The sequence below is a fragment of the Adiantum capillus-veneris genome, chromosome 2 (assembly GCF_014529385.1).
Source record: "Adiantum capillus-veneris isolate H3 chromosome 2, ASM1452938v2, whole genome shotgun sequence".
Taxonomy (NCBI): domain Eukaryota; kingdom Viridiplantae; phylum Streptophyta; class Polypodiopsida; order Polypodiales; family Pteridaceae; genus Adiantum; species Adiantum capillus-veneris.
In genome coordinates, this window is record NC_140932.1 from 2,051,219 (window position 1) to 2,065,415 (window position 14,197).

The window sequence follows — 14,197 nt, forward strand, 5'->3', positions numbered from 1 at the left end:
TTTGATGTGTTTGAAAAGTGGGGGATTGATGCAATAGGCCCGTTACCTATCACAAGCAGGGGCAAAAGCTATATCTTGACGGCAGTGGACTATCTCTCTAGATGGGCAGAGGCTAGAGCAGTAAAATAGATCACTGCAAAGGATGTGGCAAAATTTTTGTATGATGAAATATGTTGCAAGTTTGGGGTGCCATTAGAGCTACTTTCAGATAAGGGGCCAGGATTTAGAGCTAAACTGCTAGACTTCTTATGCACAAAGATGAAGATTAGGCACCAGCATACCACTCCTTATTATTACCCGCAGTGTAATGGCTTAAATGAAAGATTCAATGGTGAGTTGGTACAAATTCTTTCTAAAGTGACAGAGAACCAAGGAAAGAATTGGGATTTGGAATTTCCTAGTGCATTATGGGCTTACCGTACTTCGGTGAAGACAGGTACAAGGTTTACTCCATTTCATTTGGTGTATGGAAAGGAAGCACTATTGCCTGTGGAGGTAGAGTTGCCTGCGGTCAAAATGTTAGAGAAGTTGCTTGGGCTGCCTAGTGATGCATTCAAAGAGAGGCTCTTGCAGTTACAAGAGGTCCAGTTGGATAGGATGAGCGCATTGGAGCATTATGGGCAGATGCAGGATAAGGCTTTGGCAAAGATAAATGAACAGGTCAAAAGTAATGGTATCAAGAAACATGACTTGGTTTTGTGCTACAACAGTAAGATGGACAACACCTTCCAAAAGAAGTTTCAAATTAAGTGGGAATGCCCTTTCAAGGTAGTGGAGTGTTTTCCAAATGGCACCTATCACCTCGCTAACCTGGATGGTGTTCTACATAAGTCAAGGGTAAATGGATTGCGTCTTAAATTGTATCATGCTAGATTGATGATAGTGGAGCAAGATGAGCTGTCTGTGGATCAAGCAGTGTTGGTGAGGGATGAGGAGACCTGTGATGCGACGAGTCTCATATCTCTCTTTGCTGCTGTTGATCATGAATGATCTAGCAGGCTAGGGGATGGGCAAATTATGTCAGGAGTTTTTTGGGGCAAGGGATTGCGCATATGTACATATACATGCATGGTGCATCAAATAAAGAATTGTCCATTTTTCAAAGCCAGGTGGTTACGTGGGGCCCACATGTGTACAGGTAGGACAGGGTGTACATAGTGCATCGATTTTCACTATTACCAGTACCACTGTGTTTTTTCTACAATAAGGAGGAGTTGATAGCGCGTAAAACTTCTCAAGGAAGCTATCCGCGGGCCGACGACATGAGGTAAGCAGGTGCGTCAGATGGCATCTAGTGGTGTTAGGATGGCGAACGAGGTCAATATTTGCACGCGGATGAGGACGGACACAACGTGGGTGTTTTCTTGTGAGAGTTATGCAGAAAGTTCATCATTAGGACCACTTTTTGGGGCCACTTCACGTGGTTGCGAGACGCATTATTGAAAAGAAATGAGTGCCAGGTGTGCGGATGATGCAAAAAGGTGACAACTATGCACTGCGAAGTTAGTTTTTGGCCTGTTCGGGGTCCGTTTGAGGTCATCTAAAAGGCCAAGGGTGCCCAACTAAAAAAGCTAAGTGTGGGAACTGAAAAAACAGAGAGAAGACCAGAAAAAACGTGGAGAAGAGAGGAGGAACAGCCGCAGGTGTGTTTTTGGGGTTTTTGGAGCTTGTTTTGGCCGTAAACTGCTCATCCGAGGTCGGATTTGAGTACTTTGACATTGTAGACTAGGGTTTTGGGCCGTTCCGGACGCGATGGCGCTATCCATTTTGCCAAATTCCTCCCTCTTTCTCTGTTGTTTTGGCTGTGTAAGTTTCTCCTATGAGCGAAGTTTCTGCTTCAGTTTGTGGTTGTATCTAGTATCTTTTACCCATATTGTGTGAGCTGTTTGCCCCATTGGTGTTGGCCCAAGCTCATTTGTATCTAATTATAAAAAATTCCCCTCTTTTGAGCTGAGTTTTTTTTTTGTGTGTGTGTGTGTGTGTGTGGGGTGGGCAAGTGGATAGTCTCTCTCCTCTCACTCCATAGGTGTGTTCCCTGTCTCGGCCAGGTGTGTTGTGTAAGCCGAGTGGTGCCCCATAGTATGTGTGTGTATCTTCCCAAGAGTGTGTGTTGGGTCGTTATAGAGGTGTTCTGTGTGGTTCTATCCCGCTCACATCCTGAGCGTTGTGAATTTCTAAATTTTCAAAAAAAATTGCATGTAGAAAATCCCTGCTACTCCATCGTTTGCTCATCCCAATACGACGTCTTGTCATGGTGTAGAGAACGGAGAGCAAAGAGTTGAAGGGGGGGGGGGGAGGGGGGTGTGTTGCCCGTGGGCACCCTCCATTGTATCAATTCAATTTCCTTAAGGCCCTTGGCCTTGGGCGTTTGAGTTTGAAAGGGAGCTCTCAAAAGAGCTAGCAGTCTACCACAAGAGAGATGGCGAGTTGTACACCGCCCAAATGGGGTCGCCATAGTGACCTTTTTCCCTCTCCAAGCCAGCGCGAAGCCAATGAGCCCCTCCGAGCACAACTAGGTGCTTCTCAATCGTGGCCTCTTCCATTGTCAAGTGGCCCTGTACACTGTCTTTTCGGCTTCGTTGTCCTCACGATATTGCATGAGCATGCAACCACATGAAATCTCCAGAGGCCACGTCCTCTTTTGCCCAAAAATCTTAAAGCTCTTATACCAATGTAAAGCCCAAAGGACTGCTTAAGAAGGATTCGCCTCCCTACCTCCCTATGGATAAGCCCAAAGGACTTATAAGATTCTCCGCACATTAGCATTTGACCCTTGGCCCAGGTCCTTGATTCCCCAGGCTTGCGCTTGACATGACATCCTACATAGAGTCAAGACTCAAATGGCAATACGTTAAAATCCACACTCAAAAACTAGGTTTCCGAAAACAAGAAATAAGGACAAAGGAATGACTCCAACAAAACGAGAGACTCTAACAAAGAAGCTAGTTCCGTTTTCAACAAGGGTGGATTTACCTTTGTCTTTGTCATCATTTTTTACTTTGTTTCTAAAGAAGAACGTGTATGGTGGATGGTTCTTTTTCCACAATGTTCAATGTTGAGACAAGGCTCCAAATGGATGCATTTAGATTTTAACCTTGAACTTGGAACTACATAAGTTTCATTACCCCTAGTGTTCTTTCTTCTTTCCTTTGTTGAGCTTTGTCTCCTCTTTAATTTGGAACCATTTGAGTTTCATTACCTCTAGTGTTCTTACTCTTTCCGTTGTTGAGCTTTCTCTCCTCTTTATGTAGAGAGTTAATGGCATTCTTGAGCTTTAGACATGGACTTTTTTTTTTTAAAAAAAAGGTATTTTTTCAAAGGGATCAAGCAATGCATTCAAAAGGAAAAAAAATTTATCTTCTCTATCAACAAGTGCCTAAACATAATGAATTGAAGTGCACAAACTTTTCAACCTAATGATGAGGCTTGATAAGTCTTCATCATGCTCTACGGTGTGCTTGTGGAGATCTATCTTTAGAGAGACCCTTCAAAATGTTGCCTCTGGCTCCAAAGTTCTTCTCCAAAATCCCCATGCATTGAAATCTTTGGTTTCTTAGATTTAAAAAGTCAGAAGTTTCAAGACTTTAAGTTGTGAAGTGCGTGGTTGTGTGTGGGAATTAGGAGAAGCAAGAGTGCATAGAGATGGATGGAGCTTACACATTGAGGATGATAATCCCTCATAGGTCCTTATTCTTTGTATTATCAATGAATAAAATTAAACATTAGGTGATGAGTTACTAATGGTGCTTCCAATTCGCGTAAACCACAAGAATCTCCCACTTGAAGACCAATGTGGTCCGAGTGTCCTATGGATGTACAACATGTACAACCATGAACAATGAAAAAACCACTTTGAGGCTAGGCTTTTATTTCTGAGAGCATCCGGCAAGTTGTCATCCATATGAACTTTGACTATGTCGATGCGTTTTCTAGCCAGTATGTTTCGTATCACATGATACCTAACCTCTATGTGTTTCGAATTGGAGTGAAACACAAGGTTCTTTGCTAGCGCAATAGCACTCTAACTATCACAATGTAACACTAGACTCTAATAAATGCCAAGGTCTCCCACTCGACAGCAAGCTGACCATACAACTTCCTTTGCTAGCACCAAAAACACAACATACTTTGTCTCTGTGATGGAAGATGAAGTACAATCTTAGAGACATGATCTCCATGAAACGACTACTCCAGCAATTAGAAATACATAGCCGAGTGTGGATCATTGTCTATCCACACAACCTTCATAGTCTTCATCTGTGTAACCCATCATGGATATATCATTGTTTCCAAAGCGTAAGCACTTGCTTGTTGTATCCTTAAGGTATCTCAAAATGTGCTTTACTGCCTCCCAATGCTTCCTATCAGTATTTTTCTTAAATCTACTAACCACTCTCCCTGCAAATGCAATGTCTAGTCTGGTGGCTATCATGGCGTACATAAGACTGCCAATTGCTATGAAGAATAAGGGACCTTTGTCATTCTCGCTTTTTTAGCATTGGATTTGGAAGCATCATTCTTGCTAAGTTTTGCATATGCTTGCATTGGGATACTCAATGTAGCTTTCCTCCCTTGCATATTAAAACATTACAAGACCTTGTGGATATATATTTTCGGCGATAACTCTAGTATTCCACGTTTCCTATCTCACTTGTACGCATACCAAGAAAGTGGGTTGTTACATCTCCCAAATCCTTCATAGCAAATTGCATGCTAAGCGACTTTTTCAAGTTGAAAATTTTGTCTTTAGACTTCCCAACAATGAGCATGTCATCGGAAAAAAATATCAAGATGATAAGTGAACCACCATTCAACTTCTGGGTATACAAACAGTGATCTTGTTGGCTCTATACATAACCTTGAGAATGCATGTACCTGTCAAATTTCTACTACCACAGCCTTGAGCTATGCTTTAGTCCATACAATTTCTTACATAGTCTACACAACGGTTGTGCCCTTGTAGGCTTTCCAAGTTCAAGTTCAAAACCCTCTAGCTATTCCATGTAGACATATTCTAAATCCCCATGAAGGAAAATCATTTTCACATCCATTTGGACAAGTTCCATGTCCTTATTGGCTACAAGTGCAAGCACAAGATGCAATGTAGTCATCTTGACTACTGAAGAGAAAAACTCATCAAACTCCATGTCTTTCGTTTGCTTGAATCTCTTAGCGACCAATCTAGCCTTATACTTAGGCTCAAAATCTTTTGCAGTGTATTTTTTCTTATACACCCATTTGAAAGGCAAGGCTTGTTTTCATCTCGCAACTCTATCAGTTTCCAAGTATCATTGACATGATCGAGTTATTCTCTGATTGCATTGCATGCTTCAACTCTATCAGTTTCTAAGTATCATTCGACATGATCGAGTTATACTCCGATTGCATTGCATGCTCCTACTTCATGACATATTGTATCTGAATAGCCTCTTCGTAGCAAGTGGGCTCTCTGCAATCATTGACCAACAAACAATCTAACCCTGGCTGAAAATACTCAAGGACACAAGAAACACGCACCGATCTCCTCAATGCTTGATTGTTGGACCTTGCTCTCTCTGGAGCATTATTAGCGGTAGGAACATCACTAGTAGATTAAGCTATTTGTTTAATTTCACTTGAGGCTTTGTCCTCGAATCTAGCTTTGTGATACTCAACCTCTTTGATAGGATGTCTATTCATATTCGACTCATTGAAGATACTCTTAAGTATGGAGCGTGATTTACCCTTGTACTTTGTATTCTAGAAACAAACATTTCTAAGACTCATTATGAGGAGAAGCCATCATGCATGAAAAAATCACTCGTTGAAAAATTGTGGATGGAAAGTGATGGGAAACGGCCAATAGATAAATGATCGGTGGTTGGTGGCCTATGACTAGTAGTCGGTGGCTAGAATTCAATGGCTGATGGCTAGCGTTCTGGTGGTCGAGTTTTAGGTGGACTTGTCTACACATGGACAATTGGCTGCATCTCATGAGAAAGGGTAGCCCGTTAAAGAATTCTTTTCACCTATAAATGGAAGCCTCTTTTACACATGAGGAGGAGGAAGAAGTGCAAGTTAGGGAGAGAACCAAAAGCTACCATTAAGAGCTTATAAGCTTCTCTCTCTCTCTCTCATGATTTATCTCTCTCCATTCAGTACACCACTCTCAACAATACTTAGTACTCTTTAATCCTAATACGGAACCTATGAGATGCGAATGACTTTTCTAGATTCCAAGTGCCAAAGATGATAGTCTATCTCTCTATTTGGCACCATATCCAATGAAGATGCATTTGTGTGATTTGGGTTCAAGTTTCTTACATACCTCTTTAGGGACATGAAAATGCTTCATACCCAAACACACATAATCTGTTGTAATTTTCCTTCTAGCTAGTCTGCACCTCATGCAAAATCTTACAATGAAATGGCTAGCTAGGCGAACAATTGATTATGTAAGCTGTTGTCATAACATCCTCTTCCCAAAACTCTGGGGGTAAGTTTGCTATAGACAACATGGCGACGACTCTCTCTTAGCTTGTTCTATTTATACGCTAAGAAATACCATTTTGAGCAGGTGTGTATAGTACAATAAACTATCGTCTAATGTCTCTTTTGCTACTAAAATTCTTGAACTCATTGGAGACATACTCTCCTTCATTGTCAGTGCACAGAGTCTTCAAGTTTTGGCTTGACTCCCATTGAGAGAAATTTCTGAAACGTAGCAAAAACTTTATCTTTCCTCTTCAAGAGGTAGATCCACACCTTTCAAGTAAATTTATCTATGAATATTAGAAAATATAATGTCCCCCTAAAGATATACGCGACATAGGCCCAAACATATCACTATGTACCAACTCTATTCAATGGCACGTGGTAACCATAGTCGACTCAACTACATTGAGCTCCTTAATCTTTACATTGCTTGTTGGAGGTTCATGCGACTCAATTACATTGAGCTCCTCAATCTTCACACTGCTTTTTGGAGGTTCATATTGGACAATGTCTTCATTTGTTGACGTTGCAAAATGTGATAATCTTTCTTCAAGTGGCCTTTCTTGTGGCGATGATACCATTCCACATTACGTAGGTCACGGCCATGACTCTTGCTACTAGAATTCTTGTGATACCAATGATCTACCAGGACTATGACTCCGATCTCTTTGCCTTGGACGAACATCACCATGAGGCTTTGCTCCGAATACTCACAAAATTGAGAAAAAATTATAGCGATGTATTTTTACACTACTGTGCAAGGCCGACCAAGTTTAACTTTTTCCAACATTGCAGTATTTATTTTGCCTTGCCTACAAAAGCTTTAATGCAATGCTAAGGTTTTTCCAAAGTAATCGGCTGCTTTCGAAGTTTCTTGCACACTATATGCTCACAGAACAGCTAATTACTATTTCTATTTTCTCCTTCTTGTTGAAGCCTTAGCCATAGCTAGGAGTCGTGCACACTCGAGGGGAGAGGATAATGTTGAAAAGCCGCCGCCGTGCCATCAACCGAGGCTTTGATAGCACTTGTGAGGTGCATGAATTCATGCAAGCATGCGTGCGAGGCAAGAAGCAGAGTGAGGATGGTAATCCCTATATCAAATATTCAACGAGTGCTAGATCAATGAGTTTCTCAAATAAAATGAGACATAGAAAATGTGAACATAAATTGAAAAGTACTATGAACCTCAATTTCAGGTCTTCGACAAAAGGTTATGTTATTGAGGTTGGTGCAGGTGCACATCCTACCCAATACTACCATATCCTCTCAAAGTGCCAACGGACACCATTCAAGCAATTCACTATCACTCACATGTAGTCAATATAATGCATCGGAGGATGCTTGAAGCACATTATTGATACTTGGACAAAGTAACATCCAATTGCACAAATTGTAACATACAGCAAGCACTCTTAAAATGTAGCACACTAATAATTGGAAAGCTCCTTGTCATCTTGGCAAGATGCAGCTCTGAAAGGCCAAGTCGATTAAGTGCCCCCCGAAGAAATCTGCTCCTCACAGAGCAAGTATTACTCTATAGGCCACCCTGAGCCAAGGGCACTAATACATAAACTTTTTTGGCTTGTTTGGCTCCCGGGAGACAGGCGGACCACCCTCGTTTATAAGTGACACGGGGTGTCACTCACGGGATCGACGGCGTAGGCGAATTTCCGGCAGGGCGGGGTGCTTTGGGCCGTAGGATCAATGCAGCAAGGGGGGGAGCAAGAATATTATTCACACGACTCGCATTGCTTGCAGCGTGTCGCGATAGGTGGACTAGATAGGCTGCGTGAGTTTTGTGGGAGAGGTGGTGAGTTTGAGGCACAGCGCGAGCAACCGGGGGGGGGGGAATCCGAGGGAAATCCCTTTTGCTTGGCGGAGATGGGATCAACGGTGGATTCATTCTCCGCCGTCGATCCCTTGAGTCTCACCCGTGTCGCTTATGGACGAGAGCGGACCACCCACAGTACTCGCTCGGTGATACAGCCACTCTTGTCTTTTCTCACAGATTAAAAACCTCACAAGCTTGTCCAAATTTGTTGGGTGGTATCGGAAAATAAATCTAAACAAATTCTCTACAATAAGTAATTTTGTGATACAATAGAATAAAGCTCTGTGCCAAGCGATAGAACAAAAACTGGATGGTAAACCTGCTCTGTTAAGTTCTGGGCTGCCCTTTCAGTGGGCAATCCTTTGGTGGAACCTGGGGTCCATTGGGCAATTACTCCTGCAGACATTGTGTACCTCAGGGCTTTTGGAAGTGTCACTTCATCAGTATAAAGCTCAGGCTGTAAATTCAGCTTCCTGATGATACCTGCAAATATCATAAGACGTCACGGAGACACATGAGAAACACAAGCACACTACTTGAAACACAGCATGACCTTGAAGACCACCTGCGACAATAGCATCTGCTGAACCTGCTCTATCGCATGTGTAGGCAGCGAGAACCACATCCTCCACACCCAAGGACTTTCCCATTGAAGTTAAGAGCACAATAGTGAATAACATCGGTGCCATCTGTTACAAATAACATTTTTCATGCCATAAGGGAGCCACTTCACGTGGGGTGTAATGATACTCATCTCGCAATGGGCGTGGCTCTACTGCATACTACTGCATACTGAGGCAGCCTTTAGTCAATATTCTCATTTCCAAGGAGGAACTCTGGCTCATGCTTCGTGACCTCGATGAAATTTGCTTGCAACCAAGCATCCTTGATCACACTCCAGGTGTGTTCTTGAGATATCCAGAGCGGAAGAGGAAGAGTCAAGTCAAAAAAGACATCACCACCAGAGATCTTGTACATTCTGAGGGCAGAAAAAAGACTCAATCGAATGGGTTCAGTGCTCAAAATGGATGATGTAACATGAAACATAATTGCCTGAAGGTTTGTCAAAAAAGAAATTGTTATAAGAACTGCCAATGCTAGCAAAAAACAGCCGAACTTTGCTGAGCTAAGACATCACTACGGAGGTAAAAGCACAATTCGGTACATACCTCTTTTAATACGTCATCATTTATCTCAGCTTCAAACAGAGAGTTTTGCACACATGACATCCATGCCTGACCATTTTGAAACGAAACACCCTACACCACGAGTCTGTACACGATTAGTTGCCGCCCATATTCATCATCTCCAAGTTTTCCAATCAAGGCAACTCTGCACCCGTGTGGCAACACTTGGTCAATTTCAAAGCCTTTTAGCTAAAAACCGATCCCAACAAGGAATCCATGCATCCATATCCAACCAAACTTCAAATCTTATCTATTTTCAATGCATATAACATAATGTGTACAATCAAAATCCAGTTTTGATGTCAAAGTGAAGCCTTAGATAATAAGCGTGCTGATTATCCAATATGTAATTTTTTTGTCAAAACAACTTTCTTATGTTTCTATTTTGTTTATGGGTAAATATAGTAATTATTTGGCTTTAATTGTGAATTTGATACGTGAAGTCTCATATATAACTTAAAAAGTGTTTTTCCATCCCACGGGCCTGATATATAAAATTTGATCTTTTTCTTACCTCTAAAAGATTTATCTCTTGCTCTTTAGACCTTGACATATACATAAAATATCAAAGTAGCAGTTTTGTGATTCTTGCTCTTTATGTGGATGACACCATCCAATGATTTGGGATTTCTTTAGCAAACAAAAAAGTTATTATGTTCTGCATTTGATATGGTGGATCTTGGAGAGATTTACTCGTGTCTTGGCATTCAGATTCAACGGAACCGTATAAAAGTGTGTGTTGAAATACTTAAAAGGCACTACAAATTTTGGTTTGGTCTATCGACGACAATTGACATCAAATTCAATGCAATCTCTTCTTTTTTGAGTTACATAGATGTAGATTGGGCAAGCTCACAATTATCTATGCGATCTACTAGTGAAAATTGCTTCTTTATAAATGATTGTTTTGTTTCTTGGACCAACAAGAAATAATGTTGTGTTGCAGTTTCTACGACTGAGTCAGAGTATGTTGCGGTATATCTTGCAACTTGTGAGATGATCTGGCTTCGACAAATACTGGTTGATATTGATCACTCTCCTCTTTTCAGCACACCCTTGGGGTGTGACAACCGGAGTGCTATTAGTCTTGCCAAAGATTATGTCCAATATAATAAGTCAAAGCACATTGTTGTCCATTATCATTATGTCAGGTATGAAATACGCAAAGGCACCATAATTGTTGAACATTGTCCAAGTGACTAGATGATTGCCGACATTATTACCAAATGCCTCAACGAGTCACATTTCATCCTCTTGCGCTCGGAGCTTGGAGTTGCTTCGTTCTCACTCTTTCTAGATTAGCTTCTCTGCTATTGTGATAGCTTTGTACATATGACATTGTAATCCTTTAGTCCATGTACTATGCACACTCCAAAATTTCACATTGTGAGCTCTAAGTCACTTGTATATTTGTACAGAGATACACAATTCACTTTCACATCATCATCGCTGGTTCATATTTTCGCATTATATAGGAGCTCGAGTTTTTCCCTTCAACTATCCAAGGATTTTTTTCATCCACAGTTAGAGACCTTTGTTTGAATGGGGGTTGTAATGGCTATTGCCCACACAGGAGCAATAGGTATTACGGGAATTATTACCCGCAACTACATTATATGAACATCAACACATAGAATGACGATAGAAGACAAGACACAGTACTCAGGCACAGAACACCTCTTGCTTCATCTATATGTAATCCGGACACAGAGTTACAACAGCAGATGCCATGAATAACATAGAGATTAGTGTATTTTTCATCAAAAGATAGGTATGGCCTCCATATACAACCGCTGCGCCAGCGCAGATCGGGAACGGTGCATACACTCCCCTTGTCTCATGATATTCTGTGAAGAACTGCCGCCACAGCTGTCACATACTACATGACTCTTGATCAGCAATGCCCAGACCTCTATAGGATTGCATGTACGACTAATGCCGTAACACCTGGCATGCACGGTGGATTGCGCGAACCCACACTCACCCCCTCTGGTTGGAAGGTTTCGGTTGCTGCTCTTCGACCTGTTCTGGTGAAGAGGAAATATCAATGTAGCCAAAGCCTCTAAAATTTGCAGTATGTGTCCGATAGACCTCATCCAAAAGATGTGGATCTATCTCAGTATGTTCCGGTCAAGGAGCCCGAGGAATAAACTGCGTTGGCAAAGAAATAGATTGCGTCGCCTGTGTGGCAAAGGAGCAAGAGGCGTATGTAAAGGGTAATAGCGAGAAAGGTATCGATTAAAGCCACAACAAAATGGAGGGCAAGGGGGTAGACTGAGAGAGAAAGAAGGAGCCAAGGTCTCCACCCAAAAACAGACCCTACGCCGCTCCTTACGAAATCGACGAATCATTTTCTGCAAACGAGATATATGAGCCTGGGCTTCAACACAATCCTCTGTAGCTTGTGCCCAATCAGCAACATCAAAATCTTCAGGAACAACACTCTTACCTCTGTCAGTGTTGCTGCACCACCACCTGCTGTGTAGGTGGCTGTGCTCTCACCTCAGCAGATAAGCGTGTGCTCCAGCTCTGTAGCTGATTGTCCAAAAATACATGGAGATCCTATTGCATCTCCACTGCCAACGCATCCAAATCATTCATACTGATCATTACATCACCAGGGTGCGAGGCTAAGTATGAGGCAAGGCTATGCTGCGTTCTCGATTGAAGTAGTTCCTCTTGAATAGAAGCCACAAACGCAGCATTAGCCCCCCGAAGCATTTGTATTTCTGCATCCTGCTGGCAAGCTGCTGTAGTCAGATCTTCATTTTGATTGGTCAACTCAGCAATGTGAGTCTGCAAGGCCGTTACATGCGCTTCCAGCTCATTAACTCTACCCTCTGTTGCGGGGGCTGACCAGGCCGCACGAATGGACTCTTCAAGTCTGCTCAAAAAGGTGTCGCACGCCTGTATTTGGTCAGCAGGGTTGGCTGTTGTAGCCTCCCAGGGTAGCGTTGCGGGAAGAGTACCTCCCGTTGAGACAGCCGCATTAGTGGTTCCAGAAGTTTTCGGTTGCGAGGGAAAGTCTGCAGACAGAGAGCCTGTCCGCAACGGAGTAGGACTTGCCACTCTCCCTTGCATTCGGTGGCGCCAGCGTGCCACCGCAGAATCCTCCAGCACTGGAGATGCAGTCGCAGGAGGTGGTGTAGAGAACTGCTGTTCCTCCCTGTCGCGCTTGCGTGTTGCTGGTCCGGCAGTGGCCATCTATTGGGCTCCAGAGGGTACCACTGTCGTCCATGGACCCAGCAACTCCTTAGTGCCAACATTCCACTGCTGTGTTTCCTGCCCAGTAGGTACTGCCAAACTCTGGGTTTGCGTCAGAGGGGCAACAGTCCCTTGGACCACCAATCGGTCATCTTCAAAGTGGCATAGAGGACGCAGGGAGAGAGGAAAAACTTTCCTTAAGGGAAAGATCGGTGTGAGCAGTTGGCCAACTTTTGTATTAGTTGGGGTATTTCGCCCCAACTGTGCCATCACTCTTTGGCATTCTGCCAACAGTCTTTCTCTAAGAACTGCTGCCCAAGCCACAGGCCCAAAGTTGGCCGAATGCAAAACATTCCTTGCTCTGGTCGAGATGGTATAGGTTTTGGCTTGGAGCCAAATTGACCATCGATACGCATCCCTGGTCGCTACATCTGACAACCCTGAAAGATTATATTCATCTTTCAATTTCAAGCCAAACTCTTGCTCGACATCTGCAGCAGCAGGAATCACATGAGATGCACGCACCACGCCGTCGTTGGGCAAACAACGACACCTAGAGATCCTTTCTGCTCTCAACTGAATCTGTTGGTTATTCAGCTCCACCATATCTCCAACAGCCAGTTGCTCAATCAAACCTGCTGCCTGCGGGTGAACAGGAATCCCTTGCCAATCCAAGTTGGCGAACACACGTAGCCGCAAATCTTGCAGCCAGGCGTCCACTCAGCGAAGCGCTAGCTGGTGTACGAGAGTGAAGGGGACGCATTGCAGGAGAGAAGTCATCCTGGCGACGATGAGATGCAAGAGCAGAGAATATAGAGCTAAGGCCGCGCGATACAAAAATCAGGAGAAACACAACAATAATCGTCTGCATGTGGTAACCCTCTCACAATGAGTTCCCAAAATAGGGCGAGCCACAGTGTCGCAACCATCATAGCTCCTTTCCCGCTTTCCAAGATTGCATGCAAAAGAATCCCCAATCATTATTAGGGCAGCTTCCGGCTCTTGTACCACAGTAAAGGGGCAATGAATCAGGGTAGGTGAAACATAATGGCGCAGTCTGAAACCATTGACCGGTACAGAAATAACCTCCCCACGCAAATCCGCCAAGTAAAAAGAAATGGGGCCGCATGCTTAAAAAATCCAGAATGGTCCTGACCACCGTAATTTAAGCTTCACAGGCATCTTCTCGAGGCGGGAATTAAAGACAAGGACCAGCTATCCCCGAACAAAGTGTCGTGTTTTGCACACATGACATCCATGCCTGACCATTCTGAAACGAAACACCCTACACCACGAGTCTGTACACGATTAGTTGCCGCCCATATTCATCATCTCCGAGTTTTCCAATCAAGGCAACTCTGCACCCTTGTGGCAACACTTGGTCAATTTCAAAACCTTTTAGCTAAAACCCGATCCCAACAAGGAATCCATGCATCCATATCCAACCAAACTTCCAATCTTATCTATTTTCAATGCATATAACCTAATGTGTACAGTC

The 14,197-nt window shown here is 43.1% G+C and overlaps 1 pseudogene; it reads right to left on the bottom strand.

The window, feature by feature from the left end:
- Positions 1-8,552: 8,552 nt before the first annotated feature.
- On the bottom strand, positions 8,553-10,048 carry LOC147462278 (fructokinase-like 1, chloroplastic; annotated as a pseudogene).
- Positions 10,049-14,197: the final 4,149 nt, after the last annotated feature.